Source organism: Microcebus murinus, chromosome X, assembly GCF_040939455.1.
Source record: "Microcebus murinus isolate Inina chromosome X, M.murinus_Inina_mat1.0, whole genome shotgun sequence".
Classification (NCBI taxonomy): domain Eukaryota; kingdom Metazoa; phylum Chordata; class Mammalia; order Primates; family Cheirogaleidae; genus Microcebus; species Microcebus murinus.
In genome coordinates, this window is record NC_134136.1 from 124,908,427 (window position 1) to 124,924,052 (window position 15,626).

Here is a 15,626-nt window from a genome sequence, read left to right on the forward strand (position 1 = left end):
AGCCTCATTTTCATTTTTAATTTTTGTTAAGAAATTCTGTTGTATATTGAGAATAGTTCTAGTGATGATTGCTTAGTTTGGTAAGTCAATCAGCTATAGTGTCATTGAAAAATAAACAATCTTTTGCCATCCAAAAAAAAAAGAAAAGTAGGTTAACTTCCCTTGAAAGGATAAATGTTTAAGGCTTGGGATGGATATTCACAGGATTAATTCCCATCCAGGGGGCTTCTAAGACTATAGTAAGTGTTAGAGTAATTGTGCTCTAATCTCAGATACTATCCTACATGGGGATATAACCATAAACAGGACAGGTAGCCAATGGTGTAGGTCACATGACCATACCTTCAGCCCAATTTCAGAGATTATAAATTACGAAGAAAGGCCATGATGGTGAGGAAACATGTACGAAGAGCATTGAAGAGCCTTTGGCCAAGCTTTGGATCTTAATTAACATCAGAGAATTCAGAAGGGTTTTTAAATTCAGAGATAAACCCTATGAATGTAGTGACCATGGATAGTCTTTCAACTACAGTTCAAACATTCATTATTCTTGAATATATACTGAAGCCATAGGATTGCAGTCAGTGGAGAAAAGCCTTAGGAAGTCAAACCTGAGTAATCATCAGAAATTTCAATCTGGAGATAAACTGTTGTGAATATATAAAATGTGATACTCCTCTTTGTTCTTATCCCATGGAGGCTCTTCCAGTCTATATAAGTGATTCCTTTGCATCCTTCCTTACATGGCTTTGGTGAGGGAGTCATATGCACCACCACTTCAGGGTGAAAATATTCTTCCCCAAGCCAAGGACTCACAACACTGTAAATTCTTCTAATTCTCTCTAGCCTTTTGAGTACATTTGGGCTGAAAAGAAATGGAATGAATATCAGTAGCATGACTAGTCTGCTGTACCTGTGTAAACCTGTAGGATTTTGTTTGCAACTCCTTGGTTGCTCTCTTTAGAATGTGGAGGTAATTGGTGCCCATTTTTTTTTTAGCTATGTGGCTTTAGCCAAAATTCTGAGAAAACTATACAAGTTCCATTCATTATCCTGTTAAATTTATATTATATTTTCTTATTTAATATTGTAATAGAAGTATGCTTCTGTCTCTAAAAACATCTAAGTAATTTAGATTTTTTTTATTGGTCTCAATTTAGAGCATAGTCTTCAAAGGTAGATTACTGAGAAAGTATATTTTTTTAGCCCTAAATACACATTTTTGAATTGTTTTCCACGAAAAGTAGTATTTATTTGGCTTTTCGATAGCAAAGGGCATCACTAGCATTAAAAAAAAAAAAAAAAGGAAATGTAATGGAAAAGAAAGTAATGGATTATGTTTTTTCCTAGATTAAGAATTTATTATAGGCCAGGTGCGGTGGCTCACGCCTGTAATCCTAGCACTCTGGGAGGCCGAGGTGGGCGGATTGCTCGAGGTCAGGAGTTCGAAACCAGCCTGAGTAAGAACGAGACCCCGTCTCTAGTATAAATAGAAAGAAATTAATTGGCCAACTAATATATATAGAAAAAATTAACCGGGCATGGTGGTGCATGCCTGTAGTCCCAGCTACTCGGGAGGCTGAGGCAGTAGAATTGCTTGAGCCCAGGAGTTGGAGGTTGCTGTGAGCTAGGTTGATGCCATGGCACTCACTCTAGCCTGAGCAACAAAGTGAGACTCTGTCTCAAAAAAAAAAAAAGAATTTATCATAAACAAGACAAAGAGGCAAGCCACCAACTAAAAAAAAAAAATGTTTACAACAAACAATGACAGATATAACGTTAATATCCTTAATGTATAAAGAACTCTCATAGCAGAAGCACAAATGACTAACAAACACTGAGAGTGTGTTCCCTTCATTAATAATTTAAAAATATAATTTTAAATCAATTAAATATTGTTTTATCTAACTGGCAAGGATATTTTTAAAGCAAATGTTCAACACTATCAAGGATACATGAGAACTCTCTGCATTGCTAGTGTTGACAAAAACCTTTTTGGAAAGCATTTTGGTATTATTGAATAACATCCTTAAAATAGTTCATTCCCCTTTGACCTAGTAATTTCATTTCTAAAAATATACTATAAGGAAATAATTAAGAGATATGCACATAGGTTTTTTTGGGGGAAATATCACTACAGTGCTACCTAATGAACCAAAATAAATAGAAACATTTTTATTATTTAGTCCAGTAAATAAATTTATATGATGGATATTACACAGTTGTTATAAAGTTTGCAAAGGCTTTTTTATGTCATAGAAAATGTTATTAAAAATAATTCTGATAGAAGATTATGTACAAGTATCAGATGAAATATATTAATTACAATTGTGCATGTGTGTGTGTGATGGTGGAGTTGATATGGACCATTTTCCCAACATTTTTCAAATGATCTTTATTTTATAAAATGAAATCAGGAAATGTCATGAGTTGAAGTTTGTGATGACTTCTGGGTCTAGTTACATATCATATAATTGGTGTTAACGCCACATAATTCTCAAATTTAGTGGTTTATAAGTTTTATATTGATGCTGAACAATGAGGACACATATGGCACTAAATTATATACCAAATATCTCAGAGCATTGAGGTATATTTCAGAATTTTCCAGTGCCAATGAAAGAGGCTCTATGTCACAAGATGGTAAGATTATCATCTTACCATATGGTAAGATTATCTGATGAGATAACAAATAAACATCCCCAAACTGTACATTGCAGGCTTCCTCACCTTGCGTCTCTGGGTAATCTGCTTATTAATGGAATGTGAGTTGCTGTGGTAGTGAGAGTGAGGAATTAACTGGAAGAGAATTGTGCATTATGTAGAAAGATCTTTTTAAGCCCATGAGAAAATGCATTCGATATAATTTTAACATGTCACTTTGCCTGCTCTAATGATGCAAATTGGTACCAAAAACCCAGGAAAGTTTCTTAAAATTATAGAAGTCCAACTGGACTCAGTTTTCTTTACGTTGGACTGAAATCCATTAGTCTTTGAAAACAGATAATACATGTGTTATCAGATAATACATGTAACAGATAATACATGTGTTTTTGCTCAACATTATTTCCCTAGCACTTATGATGCCTAGAACCTAGTAGGCATACTTTAAAAATGTTTTAAAATTCTATACATATGTAAATGAAGACAATAAAATCAGGTTCAGTGCAGAAAACATGGAGGAGGGATTTAAGAATTCTCAACTGTTAATTTTGAAGTACTATAAGCTTTATTTTTGGACCTTAATATATATTATCAATGTAGAGGCTTCATGAAGGACCCATTATTTCATATGATAATTCTATCATTTACTTAGAAAGGGGTGTTATAATTTCATGCTATAATTTTGGTTTTATTATTTTTTCTTGCATAGCTGTTAAATTGTGATTTACATATTAACCTGTTTACATTATATAGTGAATTTTTAATCTCAAATAATGTTTTGCCTTAATGTACTATGTCTGATATTAATATTATACATCATCTCCATAATTTATTCTATCTTTTTATTTTCATCCATGTTGTAATTTTATGCTTGGGATATTTCTCTTGTAAATTGCATGTAGCTGTTTAATAAAGAAAGATGTATAAATTTCCTTTGATTATAGCATCCCAAAATATTCTGTAATTGCAGATTTGATTTCCTCTTTGAAGAAATGCTTCATTTATTCCCTCTTCAATGCTCTTTCTTTATGTACTTCCAAGTTTCTGCCCTATATCATTTTCCTTCTGCCTGAATAAAATCTTCTAACATTTCTTGCAGGGCAGGTCTACTGATGATGATTTCATTCAGATTTTGTTTGTCTGAGAAAGTCTTTATTTCTGCCCCCCCCCCCCCGTTTTTGTTTTGTTTGTTTGTTTGTTTGTTTTGCTACTCCTTAACTTTTGTATCTTTTTCTATATGTAGAAATCTAGGTTGGTGGGTCTTTTCTTCTAACAGTTTAAATATTTTACTTCACTCTTCTTGGTTGCATGGTTTCTTACAAAAAGGCTGCTATAATTCTTCTCCTTGTTTCATTATATGTAAGTAAAATAACTGGTGTTCTCTGAGCTGCTTGGATCTGCAAGTTGGCATCTGTCATTAATTTTGGAAAATTCTTAGCCATTACTAACTTAATATTTCTTCTGCTCCATTCTCTCTTCTGATGTTCATCTATGCATATGTGATTCTAGATTTGCCTGTCCCTCAAGATTTCAGGGTGATGATTTGCCCTGAAATTTCATTTCCCTGACAGGTCAATAAAAGTCATTGGTTTTTAGTTTGTCCAGCTTTTTATCTTGCTGTTGGTGCCTTCAGGCTTACATTGGTTCTGCAGGGAAGAAAAGCATAGGGGAAGCAAGGAATCCATAGATACCGTGGGTTCCTGGGAAAAAAAAAGAGAGAGAGAGAAACCCTAAGCCCCATATTCCAGGGATGGGAAGAAACTCCAGATAGATTTGTAAGAACCTCAAGCAATGTAGCCTTGTGTCTCACTTCCTTAGTAAGGCCAGAAGAAGAAAAGACTGCAAAATAGAAATGTCTATGTGGTATCTATAGGCATTCTGAGCCTTAGACCTTCTCACATGGTTTCCCTTATTTCAGGGTATCATGGGAGTATATGTGGGAGAAAGATAGCCTCACAGAGATTAACAGGCCCCAGCATGGTAGGAGCAGCAGAATATTACCCATGTCTATGAGTGTTATATGATACCCACAGAGAGAGTTGGACCCAAAGGGGCTTCCCAATAAAGAATGAAGTGCAACTGAACCACTGCCTGTTTTAGACAGACATTGGTGAACAAACACAATACGAATACTAGCGTGGATATATGATACTCAACAGATGTTACCTATCCTGATGTTTTGACACTATTTAAGATCCCTAGAAATTAGACACAGCCCCAAAGCAAAGGATGAAAGATACTCCATAATGCTGGAGATTAAGTTTCAACCACTCAGTAGAATGGAAACTTGATATCAAATTTATGTTGAGTTGCAGAGAAAAAAACTTATATTTCCTGCACACCCGAGTTTGTCAGATAATATCCATACATACCTGCTGAACAATCTGCAACAGAAAGTATATGAAAAATGCTGAATATCCCAAACAAATGTATCTACTGGAAAACATGAAGAATATGTGACTCTTTTAGTTGAAAACCATGGTGGTCTTACCTCAAGGCCAGAGAAACATGAGAAATGACGTCTGGCATTTTGGTGGTTTACTAATATAAAGGGAACTGGGTATTTGAGGAGAGGAAAGGAGACCTTCTAACATTGAGCATTCTTCTCTACAGAATGATGAAATCATTGTCATTGGTGAGATGTGATTTCACTTTATTTCTTCTTCTTCCTGTCCCCATCTCGCTTACTTCAAACACTTGTCTTTTCTCCCTCGTTACTAATATTTCCTCTACTCCCTCCTTTTTCTTTTACTCCTTTCTCCTTGTTTATTCTCCCTTCTCTTCATCTACTCCTTAACTCCATGTCTTAGTCATTTTGGGCTGCTATAACAGAGTACCTTAGAGTGGGTGGCTGAAACTATAGAAATTTACTTCTCACAGTTCTAGAGACTGGAAAGTCCAAGACCAAGGCACTGGCTGATCTGGTGTGTGATAAAGGCCTTCTTCTTCCTGCTTTGCTGATGGCCATCTTCTAATTGTGTTTTCACAAGGTGGAGAACAGAGAGAGAGCAAGCAAGGTTTCTCCTTTCTCTTCTTATAAGGGCACTAATCCCATCATGAAGGCTCCACCCTCATGGCCTAATTACCTCCGAAAAGCTCCATCTCCAAATACTGTCACATTGGGAATTTAGGCTTCAACTTCTGAATTTGGTAGAGACACAAACATTCTGTCCATAGCACCCTTCTATCTACTCCTGCCTCCCTCTCACACTCCTCCATCCTACATTCTCTTCTCCCTTCTATATTCTACTTCCTTATTCTCTTTCCTCCTGCTTTTTCAACTTCAACATAGTATCCATTCTTTCTCCACTCATACTTATTTTTCCTTATCATCCTAGTTCAATTTACTTTCAACTGCTATTTTCATTTATCTTTTCTCTTACTCCTATTTTCTTCTTCCTTTTCTTCCTCTCTTCCTCTTCATCCCCTCTTTTCTACTTGACTCTTCTTTCTCCATTTTTTCTGTCTCTCCATGCTCCCATCTAACATGATGGCAAAAAAGTGAGAAAAATAGAATGGAATAAAAATGCATTTAAAATGGTAGAATCAACAGGAATAAGTGATGGATTAGATTAGGGAATAAGGCAGAGAGAGGCATTATGAATAAAACAAAATAAAATAGGGAAAGAAAGAAACTTAAATATGATTTTTTTTAAACTATAGAAAAGTGATAATCATTCTGATAGGTGAAATGGTAAAGACTTTTCAGAAAAAAGAAAGGGATGTTACTTAGATTATTACTCAATATTATTTGATGTTTTAGCAAGTCATAAGGCAGGACAACAAAATAAGTGCTATATATATTATAGGAGAAGTGATGAAATTATTTATTTTCCTTATAGTATGATTATCCATTAGGAAATCACAACAGATTTAAACAAAAACACTGGAGTTGAGGACTTCTGCTTCCAGAAGGAAGGAGCAAATGGTATAGATGTATTTTTCCCTTTCATTCCTGGACGTAATATATAAACGAAACATAAGAAGACCTGGAAAGCTGAAGAGAAGAAGATATATTCTCTAGAGAACTTGGAGCCCAGGGAACAACATGGAGGTAAGTTCCCTAGAGAAGCCGGCAAACTGGAAATACCAAAGGGTGCAAACAAAAATAAATAAATAAACCAAAAAAATAAATAAATAAGCCAACATAAGTCTATTTTCTCTCTATCCAAAGAACAGACAGCCCAGCAAGACAAAAAAAATTTAGATAATAACTGCCCTATTCTAGCCTTTAAACAGCAGAGGAAAGATAGAGGCCTCACTCCTACCATCAAAGGCCAGTTAGAGATCCTAGACTTCCACCCTTGCTAGCCTGTAATGAGATCTACGATTCCCTGACAGAGTGATAGAGTAAATGGAGAGAGGGAATAGCCTAGTCCCCTCAGTGTCAGTGGAGACCTTGTGGGTAGCCTGGAACTCCACCCGTAATGTGTGATAATGAGGTACTCCTCCCCCTAATCAATGGTATGGTATCAAGAGGAGGCCTAATGAACAATCAAGATTTTTATCACCATCTAACAGTAACAATGACACCCATCCATCAATGGTCTCACCTGTTTGGAGAGAAGTAATTAGGCACTCAAGTCTCTTCCAGAGTGGTATTGGTAAAAGCTTAATATGGAGCTGGAACTCTCACTTAGCCCACAGTAATAAGGAGCCCTTCTTCCCCAGGTATCAATGGAGGCTAACTGGGGGATGTGGACTTATACTCACACGTGGTAAAACAGAAGATTTAAATAAGATACGCAAAGTATCCACGATTCAATTGAAAATCACTTGTCATAGTGAGAACTGTAATAATCACAACCTGAATGACAAAAGACATCCACACACACCAGCATCAAGATCACACAAGTACTTGAATCATCTGACAAAGGTTTTCAAACAGTCCTAAAAATGTTTCAGTGAGCAATTGTGAACCTGCTTAGAACAAATGAAAAAATTAAAAGCCTTGGTGAAGAAATATAAAATCTCAAAAAGAAATAGAAGATATAAGGAAGAATTAATAAGAAATTTAAAAACCTAAAAAAATCAATAAATGAACTTTAAAAATAAAACCTCAGTAGATGAGCTCAATAGCAGAATAAAGATAACAGAAGAATGAATCAGCAAACTTGAAGATAGAACAATAGAAATCATCCATTCCAAGCAATGGAAGACAAAATAGACTGAAAAATAAAAATAAACAGCTTTAGGCACTTGGATTATTTTTAAAAATTTTAAATATGTGTTGTGGTCACAGAAGAGAGAAAAAAGAGGGACTGAAAAGGCATTCAGAGATAGAATGGCTGAAAATTTCCTAAATTTGGGAAGAAAAAAAGAACAATCCCACAGATTCAAGGATTCAAGAATCTGAGCAAACCCTACACAAGATACATCATTTTCAAACTTCTGAAAGCTAAAGATAGGGGAAAAATCTTGAAAGCCACCAAAGAGAGACATGATACTTTACCTGTAGGAAATACCAGAGCAGTAGCAGCAGATCTTTCATTAGATACCATGGAGGCCACGGCATTTTTCAAGTGCTACAAGAAAAGAACTGTGAACCCAGAATTATACCCAATGAAACTATCCTTCAATAATGAAGAGGAAATCAAGACATTTGCAGAAGAATCCAGCAATTGAGCAACTCAGTAATAGAGGGTAACTTCCTCAATTTTATAGAAAGGAAGCTACATTAAACCTTCAGCTAGCATCATACTTAATGGTGAGAGACTGAATAAGAGCCATTTTAACTGGGATGAGATGGTATCTTATTGTGGTTGTGATTTGCATTTCTCTAATGATTAGTGACATTGAGCATTTTTTAATATACCTGTTGGCCACTTATATGTCTTTTGAGAAATGTCTATTCAGATCTATTGTCTGTTTTTAATAGGATTTTTTGGGTTTTTTTTTTTTTTTTTGCTATTGGGTTGTTTGAGTTCCTTATATATTCTGGTTATTAATCCCATGTCAGTTAAATAGTTTGCAAATAATTTCTCCCATTCTGTAGGTTGTCTCTTCATTTTGTTGTTTGTTTCCTTTTAGCATTATGTGATCCCATTTGTCCATTTTTGATTTGGTTGCCTATGTTTTTGAGGTCTTACTAAAGAAATATTTGCCCAGGCAAATGTCTTAGAGCATTTCTCCAATATTTTCTTCTAGCAGTTTCATAGCTTCAGGTCTTAGATTTAAGTCTTTAATGCATTGTGATTGGATTTTTGTATATGGTGACAGATAGGTCCAAAAGAAGGGAAATCAGTATATCAAAGAGATACCTGCACTCCCATGTTTATTGCAGCACTATTCACAATAGCCAAGATTTGGGATCAACCTAAGTGTCCATCCACAGATGAATGGATAAAGAAAATGTTGTACATATACACAGTGGAATATTATTTAGCCATAAAGAATGAAATCCTGTCATTTGCAACACATGGATGGAACTGGAGTTAAGTGAAATAAACCATGCACAGAAAGACAAATATCACATGTTCTCACTCATATTTGAGAACTAAAAGAATTGATTTCATGGAGGTAGAGAGTAGAATGATTGTTAATCAGAGGCTGGGAAGGGTAGTGGGGAGCGGGTGATAACAAGGGATTGGTTAATGGGCACAGAAATACAGTTAGATGGTAGGAATAAGGTCTAGTGTTCATTGGCACAATAGGGCAACTATAGTTAATAATTTGTTATATATTTCAAAACAATTAAAAGAGTAGATTTGGAATGTTCCCAACACAAATGATAAATATGTTTGACGGGATGGGTATCCCAATTACCTGATTTGATCATTACACATTGTATGCATGTATCAAAATACTACATGTACCCCATAAATATGTATAGTTACATAACCATAAAAATTAAAAATATTAAAAATGGTAAATCTAAGCCTGCTTCTTTAAATAAAACAAAATAGTATTGGAAATTCTAGCCAGCTCAGTAAGATAGAAAATAAAAGCCATACAGATTAGAAAGGAAGAAATAAAACTATTTCCAGAGGTCATGATAGTGTATGTAAATTTCCCAAGAATCTCCAAAAAAAAAGAAAAACTTCTAGAACTAATAAATGAGTTGAGCAAGGTCACAGGCCACAAGAGCAACATATCATCATCAATTTTATTTTTATATACCAGCAATGGACATTTCGAAACCAAAATTAAAAATAGAATACCATTTACAATAACTCAAAAAATGGAGCATGTATAAATTTAACAAAACATAAACAGAACTTCTATATTAAAAATTATAAAACTTTAATGAAGAAATTAAAGAAGACCAAATAAATGGAGAGAGACCATATTCATGGATTGGAAGAGTCAATATAGAAAATATCCCAAAATTGATACACAGTTTGAGTATAATTCCTGTCAAAATCCCAGAAAGATGTTTTGTAGATACAGGGCAAGATTATCCAAAAATATATGGAAGAACAAAAGAACTAGAACAATAAATAAAATAATTTTGTAAAAGAAGTATAAAGGGGAGAAATCATTCTACCCAATTTTAAGACTATCAAATACAGTAATAAAGACTGTGGTATTGGTAGATGAATAGACACGGAATAGTAGAATAGAATAGAGAACTCATAAATAGCTTCCAAATATGGCCATGATTTTTGACAAAGATAAAAAAAACAATGTAGGAAAGATCACCATTTAATCCTGGACTGATTGGATATCCATAGCTCTGATCCCCTCCCTGCCCAAAATGAACCTCAGCCTCATCCTCAACCTCACACCTCATTCAAAACTTAAGACCAAATGAATGACAGACTTCAATGTAAAAATTAAAACAATAAAACTTTAAGACAGTTGCATAGGAGAAAATCTTGAGGTCCTAGGGCTTGTTGAAAAGTTCTTAGAAATGACATAAAACCTATAATCCTTAAAAGGAAAAAAGTCCCAGTAAATGAGACTTCCTCAAAGTTCAGAATTTGTTTTGCAAAAGACTCTGTTAAGAAGATAAAAAGACAAGCTACAAACTGGGAGAAAATATTTGCAAACCATATATCTGACAAAGGACTTGTACATAAAATATATAAACTCAAAATTCAAGAGTAAAAGAAGGAAAACAATTAAAAATGAGCAAAAGGCATGAAGAGACTACATCAGAAAGAATGTGTGGATGGCAAATAAGCACATAAAAAGATGTTTGGCATTGTTAACCATTAGGGAAATGCAAATTACTGGCAGCAACAGATGCTGGCAAGGATTTGGAGAAACTATATCACTCACACATTGCTGGTAGGAATGTAAAATTGTATAGCCATTCTAGGAATGTTTGGTAGTTTCTTGTAAAACTAACATGGACTTACTGTACAACCCAGCAGTTGCACTCTTGGGCACTTATCCCAGAGAAATGGGAACTTAGGCTCACTTAAAAACTTCTACACAAATGTTTATAGCAGCTTTCTTCATTATGGCTCAAAACTGGAAGTAACCCAGATGTCTTTCAGTGGGTGAATGGTTAAGCCAACTGGTGTAGCACATCTGTACCATGGAACAGTACTTAGCAATAAAAAGGAACAAACTGTTGGTACACACAGCTTGGATTACTGTCACAGGCATTATGCAGAGTGTGAAAAAAGCCAATCTCAAAATGTGACATATTGTTTGATTGTATTTTTATAATCTTCTCGAATTGTATTATAGGGAGGGAGAACACATTAGTGGTTGCCAGGAGTCAAAGATGGTGGGAACAGGGGCCGTTTGGTGTGACTATAATAAAGGGGTAGTACAAGGAAAGTCTTTGTGGTAATGGAATACTTCTGTGTCTTGATTGCTGTTGTGATTGTAGGGACCTCCTCATGGGATAATGTGACATAGAATTTTATATACCTCGTATACCAATGCCAATGTTCTGGTTTTGATTTTGTACTGTACTTACATAAATGTAACCACTGGGAGAAGTGGATGAAGGGTACATAGGACCTCTTTGTACTATCTTTGCAATTTCTTGTGTATTTATAATTATTTCAAAATAAAAAGGTTTAAAATTTTTTGAAAAGCAGTAGAATTAATAAAATACTGCTGAAAGTAGCTGGGCACCAGCTGTATTTCAAAAAGTGTGCTGTAAGTATTAGCTGCCACCACTGAAGAGTGGACACTGGATGCTGGCCCTGCTGCTAATGCTTCCCCTAGAAACTGGTTTTTCTTGTGGCTGCTGCTCTCACCACCACAACTATGGCAGTGAGTGCCATCATTGCATCTTTGAGTCACTCCTTTCAGACAAAGTATTAGATCTGAGTTGTGTGACTCTTTGTACAGTGAAAGCTGAGTAGGCAAGGAGTGTTCAAACCCTATGCATTATGCCCCCCCTCCAAAAAAAAAGGTCTTTTGCAGAGAAAGGTCTGGCTTTTGACTGGCTCTTGGGAGATAACCTGTAAGCCCTTGGAATATCCAGCCTGATTAGAGTCTTTGTTTACCTGTGGCCATGGGCCACACTGGATAGTTTATGCTAACAACAATGTGATCTATGGTGGGAGCCTTGGGCTACATGGTATTAGTTTGACTTTTGGATCGGCTGGAGACTGAATAACTAAAGTCAGCCACACAGGTGCTCTATGCCTATCTGACCTCCAGTCAAAACCCTTGACTTGGGTGAACTTCCCTGGTTGACAATACTTTATACATGCTTTCACACATCATTGTTGGGAGAATTGAGCACTGGCCATACAACTCCACTGGGAGAGGACAACTGAAAGCTTGCACCTGGTATCTCTTGGACTCTGCCATATGTACCTTTTACTTTTTCTGATTTTAATCTGTATTCTTTCACTGTAATAAACCATAGCCATAATAACTTTTCTGAGTTCTATGAGTCCTTCTAGCAAATCATTGGATCTGAAGGGTGGTCTTTGGGAGCTTGCCACACTGGTAAATCCTAGATTACATTCTCTTAACTGCCAAGGGGATGTGAAGAAGTGAATATCTGGCCTTTGCAGCTTTTTCAGTTGGAACTTTTAAGTAATATAGAGCTTATCCACTGCATTACCTTAGTAAAATGTGGAAAACATTTTTGAAATATATCTGGCCCCAAGGGCTTTCAGTAAGGATCTGTGGGACTGTATAAAGAACTAAAAATCAATAAAGACAAAGATAGACAACCCAAATGAAAAATAGGTAAAAGACTTACAGAAGCACCTTACAAAAGAAATCTAATATATTCATTAATATATAAAAATGCGTTCTACCACATTACTTATCAGAAATATAAATTAAAAGCACAAGGAGATATCAGTAAACACACACCAGATTGGCAAAAAATTAGAAAAGTCTTATAATACCAAGCACTGTAGAATATGTTAATTTTACTCGTAGGCATCTGCTATCATAGAGATAAAAACAACATTAAGCATTAAAATATAGGGATATATATACAAATATTTTTGTTGCAATGTTGCTGTGTGTGTGCCACCCCACCCGCCAAAAAAAAATCCCTGAAACTAAAATAAATGTCCAATCTGTGGAGGGATGGTTGAATGCATTGTGATACATTCCTATCATGGAATATTATGCAGTCTTTTAAAAAAATGGATCAGAGGTGGATTGTCAAGATAGATGCATAAAAACTTATATAATGTGTTAATTTTTGTATGAATAAAAACATGACTTTTTGAGCATGGAAGGATATAAACATGGTGTTACAAATGCATGTCTGGCAGGTGAAGGCAGAAGTGAAAGGAGTGGAAAGCAGTAAGGAAAAGAATGCAATTTAAAATATTTATGGCATATGTATAATCCCACTTACATAAGAATATATACATAAAATGATATATGAAAAGGTAGCATCAAAATCTTACCAATTTTCTCAAGGTGGTGAGATTTAGAGTGTTTCCTTAATTTCTACAATATTTTGCATTTTTAATGATGAATATGCATTATTTGTATAATGAGAAAAAATAAGTGAATTTATCACAGGCAAAAAAATGCCACTCAGGTTTCTTGCTTTAGCAATGGGGTGGATAGTATGATTCATGCATTCATTTAACAAATATTTATTGAGCATGTAAAAATGTGCCAGGTATGGTTCTAGGTGCTGGGGACACAATGAATAAAACAAACAAATCCATCTCCCTAAGAAGCTCATATTCTAAAGGGGAGAGAAGGATATAACGAGGAGAAATACTGTTTTAGTAGGAAGGAGGATGTATGTGAAGGAATCAGTTTGAGACCTGTTAATTTTGGGAATACTGAGACATCCAATTGGAGAAGTGAGGTAGGTAGGCAGTTGGATTACAGATCTAGAATTCATAGGCCAAAGTTAGGACTGGAGATACAGATTTGGAAATAGATAGCATGTAAAATGGTTTTTCAGACTTCCTTTCATGAGTCTGATCACGTCCCACTGCAGACACTTTACAGAGGAAGTGCTGAGGAAAAACAGGCAGCTGACAGGGAAGGTTGCTATGCAACAGATGAGGGAAGTCATCCAGCCAGGCAGAATTGATGTTGCCCCTTGGGGACTAAGTGCTGCAGTCCTTCCTAGCATTAGCTTCCTGTCATTTGCAGGCTTCTGGGAAGAGCTGATGCCAGAACAAATGTACAGTGCATAAAGATCTGCCTTGGATTTTGGGAAACTATCAGTTTAATTTGAGTCACCTCACATCTGTATACCATTTTCTGCCTTTTTTAGTTTCTCCAGTCAAACTGGAAGCATAGCAGTATGTGTGTCCTTGGTAGGACCCACTTACTGTACTTTGCAAATTGAGAAACCGGGCTCAGAGAAGTCTAGTGACTTCAGCTGGTTCACACAGCTACGGAAAGACAGTTCAGGCACTCCATCCCTGGAATTCTGAAGCCCAGCCCAGCTACAGGCCACTACTGCTCCAGGTCCTGGAAGGAACCAGGGCTTGCCATGGCACAGACACACAGGCGCCTGATTGTCCTGGCCACTCCAGTGGGCATCAGGAAGGCCTCAGGGGCAGCATGATTAGGTCACTCATAGGGAAGAGGCCTGATAGTTGAAGCAGAGAGTGGATCCTAAGGAGCAATTCCCACACCTGGATGGACCCACATAGAGCAGGCATGGGGTGGGCTTGGGACCTCTGCCTGTGCCCTGAATGCAGAGCATGAGTTTCCTAGTTCTAGGAGCTAGGCCTCCTAAAACAGAAACCTTCCTTATTTGGGACAGATGTTAGGGTAGGGGAGTCTGTAGCCCAAATGGAGGAAGGGGGTTGGTGCCTCTGTCCCCAGGCCAGCACTAGCAAAACGTGGGCCTTGGAGTCAAGACTATCCAGGCTCCAATTTTAAACTTTATGTTCGCTGGCTCTATGGCCTTGTCTAGTTCATGCAATATGTCTGTGCCTCAGCGTCCTGATCTGTAAAATGGAGATGCTGACATCCACCTCCCAGGGCTGCTGTGATGTACAAGGTGTGCTCCTCCCTACTCACCCTCCCCACCTCCACGTGCGCGCACGCGCACACACACACACACACACACACACACACACACACACACACACAAAATGAGTCCATGGCTGGAGCTGCAGGAAAAAGCTAATATTCCCTCTGAGTCTGGAAGCTAGTGAGGGGCAGTCATGTAGAGTGACATGGCAGGCACAGACTTTACTACTTTAAGTAGTGTATCCTCTCTAGCCTTTCCCTTTTCAGGGTCCCAAAGTAGAGCTCTCAGCAGAGGCCTAACACTTGTTGCAATTAGAGACCCCACACAAAGACAGCCTTCATAGTGACCTAAGTGGTGATGAACAAGGGGGTGGAGATGCATGCTGACCTGACAGAAGGGGCCTTGAGTAGGGGAGAGAGAGAATAGAGACGCATTGCGGAAAAGGTAGGGGGCCGGTGTGTGAGGCAAAGGGTGGAACCAAGAGGCGCAGCGCATCTGTTGGGGGAGGGGGTGTAAAGGAAGGGGAGGGACCGCTGTATATTGTCAACCTGGTTGGCGGTGGGGTGGTGTGTTGGCAAAGGGGAGGGGCCGCCTTCCAGCGCACATGCGCATCATGGGCTCCAGGACT

At 37.0% G+C, this 15,626-nt stretch overlaps 1 protein-coding gene across 2 annotated transcripts in view; it reads left to right on the forward strand.

The window, feature by feature from the left end:
- The window catches only part of LOC105856253 (RNA polymerase III subunit K), a 114,297-nt gene extending 99,350 nt beyond the window's left edge, over nucleotides 1-14,947 (forward strand). Inside the window, exons 2-3 of one of the 2 annotated variants that reach the window (XR_012916038.1) lie at nucleotides 6,523-6,718; nucleotides 7,336-14,947. The gene's annotated coding sequence lies outside the window, so the exon portion shown is untranslated. Of the gene's footprint in view, nucleotides 1-6,522 lie in introns of both variants that reach the window. The other variant, XR_012916037.1, reaches the window with a different exon arrangement.
- The last annotated feature ends 679 nt before the right edge of the window (nucleotides 14,948-15,626 follow it).